The sequence below is a fragment of the Zonotrichia albicollis genome, chromosome W (assembly GCF_047830755.1).
Source record: "Zonotrichia albicollis isolate bZonAlb1 chromosome W, bZonAlb1.hap1, whole genome shotgun sequence".
NCBI classification, from domain to species: Eukaryota; Metazoa; Chordata; class Aves; order Passeriformes; family Passerellidae; genus Zonotrichia; species Zonotrichia albicollis.
This window is the reverse complement of record NC_133859.1, coordinates 11,995,520-12,013,084: the sequence shown is the minus strand read 5'-3', so window position 1 is coordinate 12,013,084 and position 17,565 is coordinate 11,995,520. Positions and strand designations below refer to the sequence as shown.

The 17,565-nt window shown below is 44.7% G+C and overlaps 1 protein-coding gene and 1 long non-coding RNA gene across 2 annotated transcripts in view; both read right to left on the bottom strand.

Moving 5' to 3' along the window:
- Positions 1-17,565, bottom strand: part of LOC141726976 (Golgi phosphoprotein 3-like) — a 200,415-nt gene that overhangs the window by 179,956 nt on the left and 2,894 nt on the right. The window lies entirely within an intron of this gene.
- LOC141726977 (uncharacterized) overlaps positions 1-17,565 on the bottom strand; it is a 54,505-nt gene extending 36,940 nt beyond the window's left edge. Inside the window, exon 1 of the long non-coding RNA XR_012577932.1 lies at positions 1-17,565. This exon is cut by the window's left edge and continues 19,929 nt beyond it. This is a non-coding gene — a long non-coding RNA (uncharacterized LOC141726977).

Below are 17,565 nucleotides of genomic sequence, written 5' to 3'. Positions count from 1 at the left end.
GTGAGTTTGCACATTTCTCGGTTGGTTGATCTTTGCCATCATTTCTGCTGTAATAGTTTTAACTGCAGCCTCTGCAGCTGTTGTAGCTTTAACTAATCCCATTCAAACTGCCCATACTGTGGGACAAGCTCTAACCAATATTATGAAAGAGTTACAAGCAGGAGAGCAAATTGACAAGGAAATAATTACCAGATTAGATGCCTTAAAAAGTGCCCTTTTGTGGATTGGCGTAAGAGTTGAGGCTCAAAAAACCCAAATATCTTTACACTGTGATTGGGAACGCATACATAACTCTTTATGTGTCACTCCTCATCCATTGAATGAAATGGAACAAAATTAGGAAACAATCAAAAACCACCTCCAAGGAGCCTTTGATAAAGTCCTAAGACAAGATATCCACTCACTTCACACTCAATTAATATATCAACTCAGAGATTTGCAAACTCTGGAGGAGCAAAAGGTGCTTGACAGACTTTAAAAATGATCTTACTTGGTTAAATCTGAAAAACTGGTTTTCAGGAATAAATTTACGAGCTTGAGTTTTTATTGGATTGGGTTGTCTGGCAGTGATATCTTTTTAAATTTTCTGTCTAGTCCTTTCCAACATATTCAGAACCATTAAAGGTACACAAAAACAAGCTATGGTTGCGCTTGCTTTGTCCATGACCTCAAAAAAATAGAAAAGTGGGAATTGTCTGATTAACAGGTGTTGGTGTAAGGAAAGAGTTAAACAGAGAGCAGCAGCAGCGCCAGCAGCAGCAGCATATCTCTGGACAGCTGTACCTGAGACAGAACTGGACAAATGAGTTTCTACTTCTACATAAACATAGAACTATACACTCTTCACACTCCTTTACCATGGCTTTGGAGGGAACAATGGAAAATGTCAAGAGGACAGATTCCTTGTAGAACTGTGATTACATCTGTAAGCTGCAACCAAAATAAAGACTCTTAGGAGTACAGATATATATACTCAACCTTATGAATAAAATCTCAGATTTGCTCTCTCTCTGCTGGTGGGTCTTATTCCTTCATGTATCACAGACTGCAAGAATATAAAGCACCTTACACTCTAGTGAGAGCCAATTAAAAGTCTTTTCACCAGAAAAACTAAACATACTCATAAGAAGTTGAGGAAAAATGCAAACAACAGAAAATAATGATGGAAGAGAAAAAGGAAAACCTTCACTGCAACATTCATCGATGACAGATAAGAATGGCTGGATTAAGCAGCCAGGTTTTGGGAGCGGGGGTCTACAGGGGTGGCTTCTCTGAGAAGCTGCTGGAAACTTCCTTCATGTCTGACAGAGCCAATGCCAGCTGGCTGCAAGACAGATCTGCCACTGGCCAAGGCCTGTGGCAACTCTGGTGTTTTCAGGGTCTCCCCGACCCTGGCTGCCGTGGGTGCCCAATACAGAGAAATCCAATTAAGCACGACCTATCCAGGCCCCTCAGGCAGGCTCCAGAGCTGCAGGCAGTCTTAGCAAGCAGTTCAGCTCTTCGTGATTATCAGCTCATTTCTGATTTCAGCTCTTGGCTTGCTAAGTGCCTTTGGCAGACACAGGGAGAGATAGGAGAAGGCTGTATGAGGTTCCACAGAGATGTCTTTACTGATGTCTTCTGCAAAGGTTCTCAGGGACAGCTCTTCTGCCAAGCTGGGCAAAAGTAGGGATTTATATAGGGTACAGGAGTTTTAGAAAACAGTCCAATAGTAAGGGTCAAGGGGAAAGTGACCTATAATCTTACAAAAATATAGGCAAGGGTCCGAAGGTGGAAGAGGGGCTTCTTAGGTCCAGTCATCATGACTAGGCATTTCCTATTTTAAGCTGCTGAACACCATGGAGGCATTGCAGGCCCTGTGCCTGCTACAAAGGCCAAGCCCATCAGAGGTGGTAGCAATGCCTATGTGATAACATATTCAAGAAGGTGAAAAAATTATTGCACAGAATTAATTGTGTCCGGAGTAGAACAGAGTGAGTATATGAGAAAGGAACAACTCTGCAGACACCAACGTCAGTGGAGAAAGAAGGGGAGGAGTTGCTACAGGTATCACCGCCGGAGTCACCAATTATCACGGTTCTCCTCCCGTAGCGTGATGCGCAGCCAGTCCATGAAAGGAGGACAGTGGTGCGGGGGGCCGTCCAGCAGCGCTGCCACGGCCGGGGGCCCATCTGCGGACTCCACAGCTGGTGGTGCAGCTGGCGCAGGGAGGCCGGCTGGCACAGAGGCCACAGGCTAGCGAAAAAGCGACGCGGCGGTTTCTCTTGGTCCCGGGTGGGGGGTGATGCTGGCGGTGTCTCTGCCGCCGCTGCTGTTAAAGGTGCCGGCTGGTGTGGCCAAGCAACATGCAAAGCAGGAAACATCAGTACCACCGAGTGGAGTGGAACCGAGTTTGGCAAAGGCACCCCAGCGGTTTCTCAGAGCAAAGCGGGTTGTGGAGCTGAGGGCAGCAGTGGTCGGCTCGGGGCGGTCGAAACAAAGGAACACTGGCTGCTCCATCTGGAGTGGGGGTGGGCGCCACCGGTGGCTGCAGCAGAGCAACCCTCGGTGGGGGCGAACCCACCAGTCCCTGCAGGGCAGGGAATTCCAGAAATGCCAGTGAGTGAAAAGGCACTCCTGCCGCTGCTCTCGATACGGGGAGAGTCGGAGCTGGCGGAAATGGAACGGGATGGTCCATCCAAGTCGATTGGGACACAGTTCCTGGAGCCATCACAGGCAAAAAACACATTGGCTTTGTCACTTTTCTGTTCCCCAGGAGCTTGAGTCGAAGGGCTTTAGAAATGCTTTTCCAGGCAGGCAGTAAAGTCCTTGCGACTGCATTCCCTGTGGTGACTGCAGCTACCAATCAATCACCAAGACATTCCCAAGTCTCTGAATCAAAGGCAGTTCCCAGATCCACTGCAAAGCTGTGATTTTTGGCCCCGGCCAGCAGATCACAGAGTGCTTCATCAGACACAGTGAGTCTCAGAGGAATTATCAGATTCCTCCATGCAGAAACAATCGTTTGTTCATCTCTGGAAAGTTGGTTCCCCATTTTTAAGGAAGACCCAGTCTGTCCCCTTCCAGCTCTTAGGCTAGATGATGTCCGCAGTCCCAAAGGGACAAGTCTTCTCCAGGAAGATGCGGAGAAAGATCACAGTTACCTCTCTAGGAGGGCAGAAGGCATCCAATCTGTCTTGCAGGGAACGTTGGAGGTCAGCCTGAGTTCCTCTGACGGAGAGATCCAGATGGTCTCCAGTTCATGCCAGACACGTGGCTGGAGTCAGTAATAGTCACCCCAGTTTGTCTGTACCCTCGAAGGGGTCAGCAATTTCAGGTCAATGTTCAGACACACTTCAGAAGAGTCATCAAAAAATCAAGGCAGCGTGTTCACACACACAAGGGGTCACCAATTATCACCGAAGGGGTATCAGGGACAGACATAGGTGATACAGAGACTCCATCATCAGAAGGCATGAAAGGGCACTTGATTATTAGACATCTACAGTTCTTACAGAAACAATGGTGGACCTATGTTGCCCTGCTCTCCTAAGTTCTTCTAAGCCTTCTGATGCTTACATTCTTGTAACGAATTTTCTCACATGCTTTTCTGTAAATACTTATTGTTTTACATTCTTTTCTGGACGAGGAAAAATTTGATGAACTGTTGGTTTGTCCAGTGTCATTGGAGAGGTGGAACTGTCATCTACTGTCACTTTTGAAAATCTATAATTGTTGGAGTCAGAAATTAAACTGCCCTTCTTTTACCTTGGAGTTTCCAGTGTCCGCGTCGTTTTATTTCGTGTCCTATAGCGACAGACCTAAGACCTGATTGGCCTTTAGGAATCTTCTCTCACACTATTGGTGAACTATGGATAGCACACTCTGGAGAATCATATCCATAAACAACAGTTAGAGAAAGAAAGATAATAATTGTTTTAATTCTTTCTCTGAGCTTTCTCACAGCTTCCCAGGAAAATCCTGGGACAGCTATGTGTCTCTCTGTTCAGAGAACATGATTACCACGCTACAGGTACAAGAGCTGAGATTACCCTGCAGCCTGTCATGAAGACCATGGTGAAGCATCTGTGTCCCTGTAACTCATGGAGGACCATGGGGATGCAGAGATCTACCTGCAGCCCATGGAGGAGATCCATGCCAGAGCAGGTGGATGCCTGAAGGAGACTGTGACCCCATGGAAAGCCCATGCTGGAGCAGGCTGTGCCTGAAGGATGGTGCTGTAGGAAGGGACCTATGTTGGAGCAATTCATGAAGAACTGTAGTTCGTGGGAATGACTCATGTTGGAGAAGTAAATGGAGGACTGCTTCCCACGGGAGGGATGCCATGCTGGAGCAGGGGAAGTACCTTATCACTCTCTACAACTCCCTGAAAGAAGGTCGTAGCCAGGTGAGGGTCAGTCTCTTCTCCTGTCCTGGTTTAGGGCAAATTTGGTACAGAATCTCCAAACCCACATGGCCCTCCCCCCAACCGGTTCAGGAACAATTCCTTAGAGAGAAGTGGAAAGAACCTGTTTATTTACCAGGCACAGCACCCCCCAGCACACAAAATGAACAATACCGGATGACACCATTTTGAAAAAGATGACAAATTCAGAAAGTCTCTCTTGGGGGTGGTCGCTCTGTTATCAGTCCCTCCGGCGCTGGGGCAGCTGCTGCAGGCCACAAGGTGCAAACTCTCAGTGTTCCCAGGTCCCAGTCCGGAGCAGGTTCGAGTTGGTTGAAAAAAAGGAAAGCAGAAACAGTCCAGGAAGAAATTTGGACTGTTTAGCTAAACTAGCTAATGAGCAGAAGCAAAAGCAAGCAGAAGCAAAGCAGAAGCAAGAGCCAGAGAGCAAAGCGAAAAGCAAAAAAGCAAAAACCGCACTATGTTGCGGTGTGTTGTAATAACCTATCTTAAAGTTCCGGGTCCCTTCCTCAGGTGTGCCAATACCCCTCTTCCCCTTCCCCCCTCGCCCCCTGCTGGGCTGTCAATCAGTTTTAACATTTCAGCAAGGCGTCGTGTGGTTCGTCACTTTCAAAGGATGCCCCTCAGGCCTGGGGGTCATTGGCCTGTTTAGGTGTCCCTCGTCCCTTGAGACCCTGCCCCTCCCACCTGGTTGGTGGCTCACCTGTCCCTCCCCTTCCCCTGTCCCAGAGCTTAAATGCCAAATCAAGCCATGTGCTCGAGATTCTGTTGGAGCTATAACCAAGATTCAGAGCTCTGTGACAATGGAATAAAGCTCTGGATATTAACCCTCCGGCAGAATCCGTCTCCTTTCTCTTCACCATCGCCTGAAGCCTTCCCTCCTGAGGTAAACGGAGTTCCTAACAAGCCTGGACTTGTTCAGTGCCCAGCTGCAACCTCCAGCAAGCTAAAGGTGTCTCTGGGGTGATACGCCACAGTTGCCACCTTCGGCCCAGCAGCAAGGGTCAGACTGGCCCAGGCACAATCTACCTGGTAATATTGGGATTCATATTCCAATAGTACTAGCTACTGCCCTGTCTCTGTGTCTCTCCAGGCTGATAAGAAAACCCAAATAAAACTTTCAGTCTTAAAGGCACAGAACATAATATCCAGCATAAACAGAACACATGAATGGGGATACACGCATCATTACGTCACCCTAGGACATCTCCCCAGGCAATCAGCAACAGGACAAGAGGACACAATCTTAAGCTGTGCCTGGGGAGGTTTAGGCTTGACATTAGGAAGAAGTTCTTCACAGAAAGAGTGATTGGGCATCAGAATGGGCTGCCCAAGCAGGTGGTAGAGTCACTGTCCCTAGAGGGTGTTTAAGAGAAAACTGAATGTGGCACTTAGTGCCATGGTCTAGTTGACAAGGTGGTGTTAGGTAATAGGTTGGACTTGGTGATCTCAAAGGTCATTCCCAGCCTAGCTGATTCTGGGATTCTGTGACTCCTCTCCCTGGAGAGGAAGCAGAGACAGAAACAAAGAGATTATGAACTGATTGTAACCCCCATTCCCTGTCTCCCTGCACTGCTGGGGTGTGAGGTGGTAAAGAATCAGGAATAAAGTTAAGCCCAGGAAGGAGGGAGAAGTTGGGGCAAGGGGTTTTTAAGATTTGTTTTACTTCTCATTATCCTGCTCTGATTTTATTGGTAATAAATTCAATTCATATCCCCAAGTCAAGTCCTGGCTGGTGCAGTATTGTTGACAGTGCACTGTTGTGATAGCGATCACTACCCGTTGTTCTTCAACCCTCAGCAGTCCAATAGCAGAAGGGTCCTCTGAGAGACCAGGAGAGGTATTCAGCTGTCTAATTCCCTCTGTCTCCACAACAGCTATCCCAAAAGCCCAATGGCGCCCTTTTGGGTCCTTGAAATACTCTCTCCTGAGGTAATCTATGCCATGGATGCCTGAGGCCTCTGAGCCTCAATAGTCACAATAGAGTGCTTTTGCCATTTGTTCCCAGTCAGGCTCACTTTGGCTTCCAGTACAGTCAGCTCTTGGTATCCCCCTATCACCCCAGAAACAGAGATAGATTCTGCCTCTGCATATCTCAATGGCATCAGGGTACATACTGTGACAGTGTCAACTAAAGTCTTATACTCTTATGGGTCTGATGTGCCAGACCATCAGGTCCACACAGTCTAGTAGATCCGATTGTCCCTTTCCTCCAGCTGGATGGAGGCAGGACCCCTCTATTCCTGGTCACAGTACTCATTACTCACTTCTTGTAAACATGACCTGGAGGTCCCTTCAAGAGATTCAGAAGTAACATCAGCCTTCCTATTTTGTCTGAGGACCTGCCCACTGGATACTGAAGCAGCATTTATCATTAAAGAAATTCCTGTGGTGGTTGTTCTTCCTTTCAACTCGCATATCCATGCTCCGAGGGAACAGGTGGGTTTTCCATTCCACTTCCTCATACCCTCTCCATGGCCATGCAGGTAAAAATCACAGGTTACCTTGTCGTGTGAATCCTCTCTTGAGCAGGGAGGCAATTGCGCCCAATAGCAGAGACATTGGTCTGTACTGGCAGGGTATGGGACATTTCCTTTTTAAATTGCTGGAGGTCCTTGGACAGTCTTTCCATGGACAAGACACAGGCCCAAAGGGGAAAAGAGAGACTTTCTTTATATTGCTGGAGTTGGACAACCAAATTATCCACCGTTTGTTCTTCTTTCCATGACATCACTGCCTATGAGTTGGCATATGATGATGGTGTGTTCTGCTCTGCAGGAACTTCCACTACATGGGTTGTGTACACTGGACTTCATCTGGATCTATAGGGGGCTGCTTGTTACTTGAATCCTTAGAGTATGCCTAACACAGTTAATTCTCTCAAGTACTGGGTACCTTTCTGTGGAGATTCTCAATTCAGTCGAAGAGAATTCTCCCAAGCTTCAGGTCTGGGAAACTTAGAGAGGAAGAATGAAAACAATTATTACCTCTCTTTTTGTTCAGGTTGTTTATAGATATGTACCTTCAGAGTGTGCTATTCATAGTTCACCAATAGTGTGAAAGGTTTTTACTTTGAGACCAATCAGATTTCAACTTAGCGATTCTGGTTATAAAAGGACTCTGCCCTCTTAATAAAGTCTCTCTTCTTCGCCTTCTGAACCTTGGAGTCATTTTGTCCGTCCCTGACTCAACAGTGTCATCTGGTGGCCGCCGACGTGATCTGCAGCCTAGGCTGAAGGCACGGGACCCTAGAGGGTCCAGCTCAGTTCGCAGCCGAGGCTGTAACACGGAGGGATCTGGAGACTCCTTGTGAATCAGACGTCGTTTGCCCTCTTCAGTGAGGTAACGCTGACTGTGCCCTGTGTCTTCCTGAGAGGACTGGTCCTGTTCGGACCGCGAGCATCGGCCCCGAGAGGCCAGGAACTGAGTGGGGATGGTTTTTCCCGACAGAACAGACTGTCTGTCTCCTGAAGTGGACACCTGTTGAGGGACGGGTTTTCCTTAAAAATGGGGAACCAACTTTCTTGCGACGAACAAGTAGTTCTGATCGCATGGAGAGCTTTTGTACCGCCCATGAGACTCACTGTCTCTGATGGAGAGCTCTGCGGTCTGCTGGCCTGGGCCAGAGATCGCAGGTTCGCAGCAGATGTGAGCGCTGCATTCAGTTCGGAGACTTGGGAATCCCTAGGTGATTGCTAACTGAAGTCACCACAGGCGATAGTCGCAAGGTCTTTACTGCCTGCCTGGAGACGCATTTCTAAAGCCCTTCAGTGCAAAACCCCGGGTAAAGTGGTCCCGAGCCGCGGACCATGACCACCGCTGCCGCCCCCAGCTCCGCTGGAGCGGGGAGGGATGGCTTTCCATGGCTCAGAGGCAGCTTTCTTCCGTTTCGCCGGAGCACGCGCAGGAGGGGCTGGAGTCGCCACCTGCGGCCGTCGCGGCAGTGGCAGGGACACAGCCAGTGGCACCACCCCCCCCCGCGACCAAGCAAAACCACCATGGAGCTTTCTCCCGCACCTCTGGCCCCCGAGCCAGCGGCAGGCCCCCCCCTGCAGCGCCGCCCACTTTGGAGAGACAGGCAGCACATCACGCGGCGGTGGAAGAACCCCTGCCCTGGGGGAATGGGGGTGGGGCCACGAATCAGGGAACTGGGTAACAATCACTTGTATCGTGGGGGAGGGAGGCGCAGGAGAGTGCGCGGATCACTCGCTTGTCCTGGGCAGACGTCGGTGGTGCCAAGAACCCCAAATTCAGGGTGAAATTTCACATTCCCAGAAAAACCTCTCCTTTCCATCTGCCAACATGGACCAGTGATCCTGGAGAGAGTGGGGGGAGGGAGGAGGAGGAGGCATTAGGCCACTCCTGTGGTCAGGACACTCGCAGCATGGTGGGGCAGGCTGTGGAAACAAAGACTCCGCCCCACGGGCTAGGTCTGGGCCCCTTGGCCCGCCCAACAGGGCTCAGGCCACCACCCTGTGGGCCGAGTTTGGGGTCCTTGGTCCGCCCACCCGGACCGGGTCCTCCGCCCCGCCCATCCCCGCAGGGTCCTAAGATCCTCTGCTGCTGCTGGTCTCTCTGGAAAAAAAAGAAAAAGGGCATCGTCTTCATAGATAGCTCAGAGCACTGGAACGTCACAACTTAGGCTCAGCCTAGCTGTATTAAGGGCTGTTGCCATGGCTTTCCAGCATTTTTCTCAAGTGTTTCTGAATTTGGTCAATTCCACTCAATTGTTTTGAAAACTTTGAGGATGCAATTTGGACCGGATTTCAATTTTATCACTTGAGTTGTTCATTCAAGACATGATTGCATAGGCCAAAAGCCTTGCATGATTCTTCTATCAAAGTGCACACACCCTGCAAAAAGCAATTTCAATGAAAGCCAACCAAGGCTTGACCTGCTTCACCTTACTGGCTGGGATAATCCCAGAAACCTAAAGGTTTGCAGCTGTGGCAAACAGATGTTACTCATTTTGCCAAATTTGGCTGATTTGGGCATGTGCACGTGTTTATTAATACCTTATTTTCTGCCATGTGGGCATCTACTCACACTGGGAAATGGGTTTTGACAAGTCGGACTGCCAGTCCTTTGGCAGTATAGTTTGTTACTATACTAGAGTTCGTAACTGATTTCTTGGAATTTATAATATCAGTTAGAGATCTCTTCAACTGTTCTGATCCAATGTCTGATTAGAGGTTTTGCTTGACAGTTGACAAACCTCTTGAGCTGTGTTTGTTCTCCTTCCTGCAGGGGGTCCTGCAGAGGACTACAAATGCCAGCTCCCTCTTTAAACGAAAAGGGGAAAATATGGAGATTTTCAGTTCAGTTGAAGAGAATTCTCCCAGGCTTCAGGCCTGGGAAACTTAGAGAGAAAGAATGAAAACAATTATTACCTCTCTTTCTGTTCAGGTTGTTTATAGATATGTACCTTCATAAAGCTCTATTCATAGCTGACCAATAGTGTGAAAGGTTTTTACTTTGAGACCAATCAGATTTCACCTTAGCAATCCTGGTTATAAAAGGACTCTACCTCTTAATAAAGGATCTCTCTTTTTCGCCTTCTGAACCACGGAGTCATTTTGTCCGTCCCTGACTCAACAGCATCACCTTTCTTAATGGTGTTCCACTTGCCTTGGTGCACTGACAGATTGTTCTGGAAAAGATACTTTTCCCTCACACTTGACAGCAGTTGCCTCCAGAGGCTGAAGATTTCTATCTTTTTCCCAAACCCCTTGTCAAGGCCTGCATCCTGGGACAGAGATCTCAGTTGCTTGGCTTTATTATTACCATATAGTTTCCAACTGTGGGCTACATTATCCTAGCATCAGAGCAGCCAGGTCACATGGGGCTCACCCAGATGGCAGCTGAAATCTTTTCACATATCTCGCAGCTCACCCAGGAATAAGGATTGGGTGATTTTCTCTGGCCCTGCCTCTTCCTCCTGTTGTGAGGGCCCTACTTCCTCCTCATCACTCACTACGTGAACTGATTTTGTCTTGGATTTCTTCTTCTTTATAGGGGCGACTGCCGCCAGGATGGGTTGTCCCTCTGGTTCAGTTGCAGTTTGAGTGGACACAGTGCCTGTTGATCTGCTTTCCTTCCTCTCCCCCTGAGGGTGCCATCTAATGACAAGCAGTGTCCAATAAGTATTAGCCAGGGCCAAGCACACTGCAATAAGTTGGCTCTCTCTGGAACTGTCACAGTGATTTTCTTTGAAATATTCTTCCACTTTAACAGGGTTCTGTATTTTTTCAGGGGTGAACCTCCAAATCATTGGAGCAGAATAATCCTTCAAAAGCTGGCCCATTTCCTCTTACATTCCATGTGACTCATGACTATCCACCCTTGCGGCAGATCTCTGGAAAACCTCCCTTGTTGGGGAAGATGAAACAGGAAAGCCTTATAAATATGATTGCCTGGCAAAATATTTTGAGAATATAGAAACTATAAGCGAGATTGAAATGAAAGCAAGCTTTGAGATACCTTAGTTACTGAACAACTGGAAAACAATGGTGGCGGACTTAAGGTAATCCCCTTTTGATGAAACAATACCCTCTGCTTGCAGACAGGTCCAAGGGTCAGAGCAGACCCTACTAGCTTAGCAGAAGGGGTCCAAAGAGTAGTTTTTAGGGTTTAAAATGTAACACAGTATGGTAATGTAATTATTCTTATAGGCTGTATGTAAATGCTATAGGATTTGTATATTGTACTAGACTGGTTAGTGAGAATTAGAATATTCAACACAGAAGAAGATTTATTGTATTGTAACGGGAACCTTGCTCTCTTACGCTTTTGCTCTCTTACCCTTTTACTCTCTTACTTTTTACGCTCTTACCCCTTTTACTCTCTTACCCTCTCATCCTCTCTACCCCTCTCTTCTCTCGGGCCTGCTCCGAGCTGTGGCTGGCAGCTCCAAGCAGGGACCCAGCACCCACACCCTTTGCAATAAACCACAAGTTCCACGACCTGGCTTCAGAGATCTCTCGTCTCCATCCGTCCCGACTGTCCTACTCCCTGACGCTCCTACACTCTCTAGAAATCTTTCATGACTCTAAACACAGTGTGGACCTCGCTGAGGACACCTGGCAGACTTAGCAACAACAACATGCTTTCCTTAACATCCAGAGTGAATTCAAAATTCTCAAAAGCTGCTGTAACAGGCCTGAAGAAGAAAAAGGGGGTGAAAAACTGGGGAAAATCATCTTCCCCTGTTCCCCTACACACTGAGAACAATTATTAAAGAATTCCCAGAGGTAGCACCTGAAGTAAGGGCAGAAGAACAACACTGAATACACATCACAAATGATCCCCATTGCCCTTGATGTTATCATGTCATTAAGTGATATTCCACAGTACAGCAACAAAGTAATCCTGTTCCCTCACCCTGCTCTGAAAAAGAGCACCATGAGGAGCACATACAGGAATATATACAGACTTAGGTACCATATCCACTTGAAAAGATCAAGCAACATTGTGACCAATGTCTCTGTACCTAATACAACAAATGCTTAGATCAAATTTGTTTCCAACCCACTCTGGCTGGCTGGCTGGCTGGCTCGCTCACTTTCTACTCTCCCCCCCAGAGGAGAATTAGAGACATAAAAAGGCAAAGATCACAGGTTGAGATAAGAACAATTTACCAGAAACAGCAATGAGATAAGAAAACCAACAGTAACAGCAACAATACTAATAGCAGAGTATACAAGACAGGTGAATGATTCACACACGATGGCCCACTGGGGAACCTGGTCTGCACACTCCACATACCCTGTCCAAACCTCAAGGGTACACACCCCACTCCTTCCCCCCTGCGAATGGCATGAGGTGGTATTAAATAACCTGAAGGACCCGGCTGTGTCCATCCTGGCTGCTGCAAAAATTAACTGCATCCTGGCCAGAACCAGGGCAGTAACTTACAAGTGCTTAAAAGAATATCAGCAACAGAAATTTATGCAAAAAGCTCGATAGTTTTATTTCCTATTGTGATGAATAAATCCTGTAACATCCACAAATAGTAAAAGACCCATGAGTGTTTAACAGCTCTCCAATTACAAAGATCTAGCTTACAAGACATATTATTTTATTACCTTAATGATCCATCACACACAGAAAACAAAAGAATATTTTAATGTCTGATATGTGTATGTGAAATCTGTGAAAAATGAGTATTTTATGATTGGCTTTTCGCAAATATTAAAATGAATATTATATGTGTTGTGTTAGAAAGTAATGCTGTATTAATTCTCTTAATTACTGTGTTAAACATAGTTTTAGGTTATAAAAATTATTAAAATAGAAACGATGCTATGTAGGATACTTTTTTTAAAGAAAGGACTTGCAGTGAAATAGCAGCCACAGGACACCTAAATCTTTCAGAGAAAAAGAATTTGTTGCCCTCTTATCAGAAGAAACTAACTTCTTACCGCCTCAAAGGCGCTGTTAGGATTAAGAGGAAGAAGTTGACAATGACCAGACAGAATCCTGTATTTGAATGGAATTTATGCAACATGTATGAAGTGTTATGAACAAAAATTTGGTTAATATTTTTTTTGTGAGAAAGAGCTACAAGGAGGCAGCCAGATCTCTGTCCCTGCCAGGGTTCTGAGTGCTTTGTTATTGTAATCACGGGTCGTTGTAGCTTATCTCCTCTTTTGTATTAGTAAAAGCCCTGGCTGGGGTGGGGTGATGGCCCTTCCCCGAGGCTAAGGTTCCTACCATAGTGAAGGCACCTGAGAGGGTGGGGGGGGTTATGTAAAGTGACTCCAAGACCAGCATGCTTTTGGGACCCCTACTCCAAAATGCAACGAGAAAACCCTAAAAACAACGAGCCACCTAAGAGTTGAGAGACTAAAGTGATGTCCGGACATGAGGAGCCAAGTGCTGAGCCTGCAGAGATGCGGAGCCCCTCTCGCCCTGACCATGGGAGTCGTCCCCAGTGCCGAGACTGAGGGGGACCGCGCTGAGAAAGCAACATCTGACGGGGACATCACGCCCTAAAGGCTCCCACGAGGACCGGATCCTCCGGCTCTGCCCCTAGTGGACAGAGCTGCGCATATCCTCCTCCTCTGAGTTGCCCTGGGAGACGCGACGGGGACTGCAGCCCTGCCAAGCTGCCCAATCCTGAGCTGATCACTTTTAATAAAGGCATTAAAAAGGAGAAGTCTCCTGGCCCTGTTTATTTCATGAAGTGTATGAATATGCAACAGGCTATTGCTTTTAAGGGTTAATCCTTTGTACACGGGTGTCCTTTTTCAGGCTTGTGCTGCCCAGAAAAAAGTACCCAGACGTCTTTAACTCTTTGTTTCTATTGTCTCATATTGTCCTAATTAAAATTGTCCAAATTATTATTACTCTAATTGTATTACTATTTTTATAACCATTTTATTACTATTAAACTTTCAAAATTTTAAAAACAAGGGATTGGCGTTTTTCACAATCATTCTGCAGTAACATTTTTTGAATATTTCTGAAAGAAAAGAAATTACTGAAATTGATCCAAGACCTGTTTGCAAACTGGAAAAAAACCCAGTCAAAAGTGGCATATGATTAACTGACTACTATTTTTTTCTTTCTTTACTAAAAGTTACGAGAAAAGCAGTGTGGCCAGCAGGTCGAGGGAGGTGATTCTCCACTCTACTCTGTTCTCATGAGACCTCATCTGGAGTTCTCAGCACAGGAAAGACATGGGCCTGTTGGAGCAGATCTAGAGGAGGGCCACGAAGATGATCAAAGGGCTGGAGCACCTCTCCTGTGAAGACAGGCTGAGAGAGTTGGGGTTGTTCAGCCTGAAGAAAACTCCAGGAAGATCTCATTAAGACCTTTCAGTACTTAAAGGGGGCTTATAAAAAGATGGGGACAAACTCTTTAGTAGGGCCTGTTGCAATAGGACAAGGGGTAATGGTTTTAAACTATAAGAGGGTAGATATAAAAAAGACTATAAGGAAGAAATAAGAAACTAGATATAGGAATTTTTTTATGATGAGTGTGGTGAAACACTGGCATAGGTTGCCCAGAGAGATGATAGATGCCCTATCCCTGAAAACATTCAAGGTCAGACTGGACAGGGCTCTGAGCAACCTGATCTTGTAGATGTCCCTGCTCATTGCAGGGGGTTGGATGAAATGACTTTTGGATGTCCCTTTCAACTAAAACCATTCTACGATTTCCCCAGTAATGTAAAACAGAAATGATTATGTGCTCTAGTCATTATTTGCTCAGTGAGTAGCAAAGTCATTCTTGAATATACTATCTGTAACACTTAGCCTGGTCAATTTAGCATTGCAAAGGTGGCCACTTACTGTGAAGCTTAAGTAACTGAGATAAATGCTCCAGTCCTTCAACTACTTTAGGATCAAAGAACACCTGAAATAACATCACTTTTTCTTTGACATAAAATGATGTTAACTTTTAGTTCCACTTCTAGCAATTAACAGCAATACTTTCTCAGCTATACTTCATGCAAAATGTTTTATAAAAACAGCTTGTTACAGGAGAGGAAAAGGTTACAGTTTTGTTTTTTTAAGAGTGCTTAAAAATACTGAGAAGTATCACTAGAAAGGCTTTAACATTGTTTTTGCTTTTGTCCCACACTAGACAGCTTGACATGAAATAAGGGCCTACACTATACTCAGTTATCTATGGATAGATAATATAGGTTACAGATTAGCCATGCTAGATAACCACATTAGCTGTATACAGAACCATGAAATATAAACACAATTTCAACACAAAGTCAACTTGTATCCAAAGTGCTGCTTCCAAATCAGCATGTTGTTCTCCAAAGAGCACAAAAGCAGGATTTACTCAGCATCACAGTAAAGAGGCACTTCACTGCATCTTGTAGCACATACCTCCTACTTTCTGCTAGCCTGTAATTTAGGTATGGATGTGAAATTTTAAAAAGGACCAAAAAGGTCTAAACTATAAAAGAAAAAATTTTTTATCACAGACATTCCATACTTTATTGTTATTAGGCCCTGAACATTTTGCCATGAGAAGTGGTCAAATCACCATGCCTGGAGGTATTTAAAATACATGTAGATGTGGGACTTAGGGACATGCTTTAGTGGTGGACTTGGCAGTGTTAGTTTAATGGTTGGACTCTATGATCTTAGAAGGCTTTTCCAACCTAAATGAATTTAAGATTTGAGATAAAGCATGCCTTTGTCAAAGTTTCAACACATTCATATATCATTCTTCAACTGAAATGCAAATTCCCAGTAGACATCTCTTCATGTTTCACTCATTTGTCTCAGAAGTTTTTAAAAAATCTTGGGAGCTTTTGAGTTGACATTCAGGCTGCTGCCAAAACTTTTTTTAGGGGATGGAGGGAAGAGAGGAGGAAGAGAAAAAAAAAGACACAAAGATGCCTTCTGAAAACTCATTTGTTATACAGGCAAAAAAATCACAGATTTCTGAATCCTAATATGAATTTCACAAAGGCAAACCTTAAAATCAGGGAAATTACCACTCATATTTTGAATGTTTTCAAAATTAATATTTCACCTTTCCAAAAAAATCTCTTTAGGAATAAAATATTAAATTCAGTAAGAAATCCAGCTACTCTGATTTGGTAAGAATAAAGAAACTACATTTTAGAATTAATCTCATCAACACAAAACAGCACATCTGAAGCAGGCAAACTAGCTCCCTAATAACATATTTCAATACAATGAAAAGTATCATAGAGACCTTCACATGACAAAAAACTATGCTGTAGCACTAAATCTTCAGCAATAAATGAAGTTTCTAAAAGCCAAACATGAGTAGCTAAGGTCCAAGACAATTTCTGAACCGAAGTGAATTAACATTACTTCACTCTCACAAAGGACATTTTAATTTTCACCAATAAAAGTGTAAATAAGACTAAAAATATTTACTGTTGCAGCAGACTGCAGCACATGACAATTATTTCAGTGAACGTTATGTGAGTTTTCTTTCAGCAAATAAGGAATTAGTTACAGATCAAATAAGTATTTCATCTTACTAAATATAATTATCTGAACTACAGAAGGTGTTGTGTCTCTACAGCTGCTTCAATTTGCTTAGTTGTGGCACATTGTTTAGAGGACAAGATCAGCTCTTTGTGTTACTGTATTTTAATAGATTCCCAACTTGTACTGAATGAGAACTCAAAAAAAACCCCAAAACAAAAACACACAAAAAAACAAACAACAAACCCACCATAAAACCCCCTACATGTATAAAAAACTTAAATGCAGTGACAGCTACAAAGAACCTAGCAATTTCTCAGTTTTCAATGGGACTGAGTTACAACATGTCTGAAAGAACTGTAAGGAAGAGAGTGACCTGTACTCATCTCAGCTATCATTTGTAAATCAGCTAACAATATTTACAGCTGCTTTCTTTTGGGAGAGGTGACCTCAGAAGCTTCAGTAGTTCTACAGAATAACTTCCCTTGTGCTATGACTTTGATTGGTCCTACTGCAATATTATTTTTAACCTGACACAGCAAAGTATTTTGTTTCAGTATTTTTTATTCCTATAGCAACAGGCTATTGCTCTATTCTAAATAGAGGAACATGATTCCCTTTCCCAATCATGTTTCTGAAAGGTTTCCAAATAAATTATAGATGCTCCTTTTGTTCCAGTGTTCCTGTTCCTCTAAGGACACCAGATCTGTCATGAACATATTTTAGCACATACCCTTAAAACCTATCTTGACCTCGAAATACAGAAATACTTATATACACACAGAATATCCAAATGAAAGAAACATTGGAAAAAAAAAAAACCACAACAACCAGCCCACATACATAAACTACCATTTAATTAAGTCAAATGAAAAAAAATTAATTTTGTTCAAGCATTGAGAATGGAATTGAGGCGTGTTGTGTTTGTTTTGGGGCAGCTGGACATTCCCATGACTGCACCCATGCTGCAGCAACAACACAAAACTTTTGTCTGTGGTTGTTACAACCATTCCACTATCCTGAGATCAGGATTCACATTAATATATAACAGTGTCCTAGAAACACTAAAGTAATCAATCCATCACTGACTAAATCTGCCTGAAATTCTCTCTCCTATGAGTAAAGGTTCTGCAATTTACACTTAAAAATTATTAATGGCAGGTCCTTACATGCAAGGCTTTTTTAATAGAATTTACGTAGTGTTAAGCCATATTCACCAGTGTTTAATAT